Source organism: Acyrthosiphon pisum, chromosome X, assembly GCF_005508785.2.
Source record: "Acyrthosiphon pisum isolate AL4f chromosome X, pea_aphid_22Mar2018_4r6ur, whole genome shotgun sequence".
Taxonomy (NCBI): Eukaryota; Metazoa; Arthropoda; class Insecta; order Hemiptera; family Aphididae; genus Acyrthosiphon; species Acyrthosiphon pisum.
The window spans coordinates 117,855,538-117,859,323 of record NC_042493.1 but is presented as its reverse complement, the minus strand read 5'-3'; positions in this window follow the sequence as shown (position 1 = coordinate 117,859,323).

Here is a 3,786-nt window from a genome sequence, read left to right as displayed (position 1 = left end):
GAAGGGTACAAACATTGGACTGGACAAAATAAAAATATTTAAAAATAAAAAACAGTGTTATTTAAATGTTATTTGTTTAATTTTTTTTTTTTTTGCCCCCCCCCCCTTGTAGAAATTCTGGCTACGCCACTGGTATAAGGTGTAATTTGTATTTGATTTAATTTTAAATTTTCATTTGACAACCGAACATTACAATAATTGAGTGTAGTATAATATTTGTGTAATGTGTCATTTATAGTTATAAATATAAATATTAATACCATAATATTATAAATTGGATTAACTGTCTGTTATTTAAAAAAAATAAGAATATTTTAGTATTCTAAAATAATAAACATATAACTCGGAAATATACCTAGGGTAATAAAGTTACTGAAAAACTAAAAATTTTGGTTCGACGATCAATTATTATCCTGGCGACCAATATTGTACTCACGATCAATTTATTGGCCAGCAATCAAATCACCGGCAATCAATTATTCACGACCAATTCACTGTATACCTATTTTAGGTATGCAAATTACGGAAGAGGTATTCATCGTACGGAAAACAACGTTTTATCATATTATAGAGGAGAACAGTATATTATACTTGGTGTAATAGCCAGTAGCGTGCCCGGTGGGTAGGCCCGGGCCTGCCCTGTGTTTTTTTGTGTTAGGTACCTACGAAATTATACGAAATGAAATCATTTTGGAACAAAGATTATTTATTTATTACACACTTTTATATCAAGCGTAAATAATTGTGGCCACAGTTCTTACTGCTTATTGGACGACGACTAAAAATTATAAATAATAGACAATATTCCAAAAATGATTGTTATTAGTTATACGTCACTAGCTGTTCTCCGCCGACAATCGTCAAGAATTTGACGATGTTGATATGAGATAATGAATATGGATTATAAATGTTATTTTTTTGGTATCTATTAATAATTTATTACGATGTGTCGATGTAGACGTATAGTGACTTTTTATAGTGAGTGACAGAGCCGATCAAGGTACCTAATCGTTTTGTCTGTTTTTTTTCTATGCACACTATTAGAAAAACCTAAATAATAAACAGTTTTTGCTAAGTTGTACATTTGTAAGACGGAGACAACACGTGCAGATGTGACATCTCTTAATAGTCATAATCAGACGTTCAGTGAATACAAGAATATACAATTGTTTTCTTGCAATTATGTTTTTAATTTAAATTATCTGTGTGGTGTGCATATTCTGTGTAATATGAAAGGACGAAAGACAGCAATTCCTACTGATGATGTTGTCGAAGTACCTAGTGCTTTTTGTGAAGACGGAGACATATTTACATATAATGGTGAAAAAAGTAAGTGAAAAGTATCATATTAAATAATTTAATTTACTATTCTCGTGCTGAGTCGTATATGCCTCACTAGTAATTAATTTTCTTTTCCTATTTGTTGTTTTTTTTTTTTTTTTAATTACAATTGAACTTGGTTACTTTGTATCAAGAATTTTAGTATTTTGGATCAGCCTCAGCTGATGCGAGGCCTTTCCGTTGGTGTACAAAGCCAATCGTCTTGAGTAGACTTATACTTTTTTTCTATAATATTTAAATAATATTATACATTACTCATTTTCTAAACAACCAAAAGTACATTTGGAAAACTTACATCAAAATTGTAAGTATCAATTATTAATTGTTATTTATATTATTTTCAATTTAATTCAATTTTCGACAAAATCAATTTTGGTTTTTTTGGGCGTATTTCAAAGACATATTATATTCGTAAATACTTTAACTTTTCACACTTTATGAACATTAGCAATATCAGTTATTATATGGTAAAATGTATAATTGTTTGAAATATTTATAGGCATATTTTGACTTACCTTTGTTTTCTTTACAATAATTACTGTAGATAAAAATGTTTTCACTTCGTCAAAACTTTGACAAATTTAATTCAAGGTATCTCATAAATTTGAATAAATTCTGTATACAATTATTAAAAATATACATTGTAACAATATATTTGTATGAATTTCATGTATCTACGGTAATTTTTTTTAATTACACCAAAAATAAATTTCGATTTTGTTGAAAACCGATTTTACGTAAAATTTCCCGTTTTTAAAATTCCTTTACTTTTTTTTACACGGCAATTTTGAAAACTATTGAAGAAACTGTTAAAGAAAATCGTAGCACTTTGACTGTCCTAAAAGGTCATGACTACACAAATTAAAAGAAAATCACATCATTGTAAAACCAATGCATTCTTTATTCCGCTCAGAATCTAAAAAGGTAAGTATATTAATGACTTCCGAAGTTGCCTTTGAGTATAGTTGCACAATTTAGTACTGCTTGTTTTATACCTATGATAAAAGTTTAAATAGAAAATCCATATGCAAAATGTCTTACTATTAAGTAATATTCCTATGACCCTTGTGATTTCAGCGATTACTACTGTAAAAAACTACTGACAAACATTTTTTTCACCCTGCAACATAAGAATATGTTTTACAATTCTAAAAAATCCTGAGTCCAAGCGATGATAATATAGTGAGAATATAGCAATATCAAGATTTTAGTCCAAGCTGCGAGCTCCATTTCGACAGCATATACATTTTCGATTTTTTGACTTTTGATATATGCGTTATTTTAATTTTGCGGACTAATTTTCATTTTTTCGAGCAAATAGTTTTTAACAAATCATAAAAATCGATTAACATATTGGTGAAATAGAAAATGGAAATGCATCAAAAAATTAAAAAATGCACAAACTTCATTTTTTAATATATCATTTTTTTGGGGATAATTTGCGTAATTTTGCGGACAAATAGATTTTTAGCAAATAAAAAAAAACCTTTGCAAAAAATTTAAAAAAAAACTCTTTACTTGCAGAGTATTAAATAGCTGCATTTAAAATAAATATAACTTTTAACTAGAGGCTATAGGTACCTTTCTGATTTGTTGATGTATAATGTATATGGAATCAAATTATCAATTTTGTGATTTTGAATGTAACATATGGAGTTGTAATTTTATCATGCAATGGCAATGTCTGCACACCATAAGGTATTTTTCAATTTAGTCAAAACTTTTACTTGCATTTATAGGAAATGAACAGTTAGAATCTAAATATGAAATGAAAAATACATTTGTAGATAGGTATTTCATTTTTAAAATAATAAGTTCTGTTGTAAAATAATTAAAAATGTAAACCGATAAAAATGTTGGGCAGTCATCACTGAATACCTCCAGTGTTGGGTTTGACTATGTTTTGACTTCAAAAGCTAATCAAGATATAATGTAAGTAAGTCACATTTATAATAGTTTTAATATGTTATGTTTATTAAACACCAAGAAATAAAGTTAAGTAAGCATGCATATTTTTTTTAAATTTAAGTATGGCGATTACAATCTAATATATCAAATTTTTAACTGTATGTTAATTACTAATATTAATTATTTTATATCACATATATTTTGTGCTTGATTATAATTTACCTAAACATACCGGGTGATTCCTTTATCAAACAACACTCATTATTTCAAAAAATGTAATTTTTTTTAAAAATATTTTTTTACATAGTTTCAAGTTGCTTATAAAACAACGTTTTTATTAAAAAAATTATATTTTTAAATATTTTTAACTAATATTTTTTTAAGCTTTTTACTTTTTCGAATGACAACATAGGGTTTTAATTTTATATTCCAAAGCAGAACATTTTTCTTAGTATTTTGATACACGAAAATCAAATTTGGGACGAATAGTTTATGAGTTATAAATATTCAAAGTTTTGATGAGCGGAGAAGTGGACA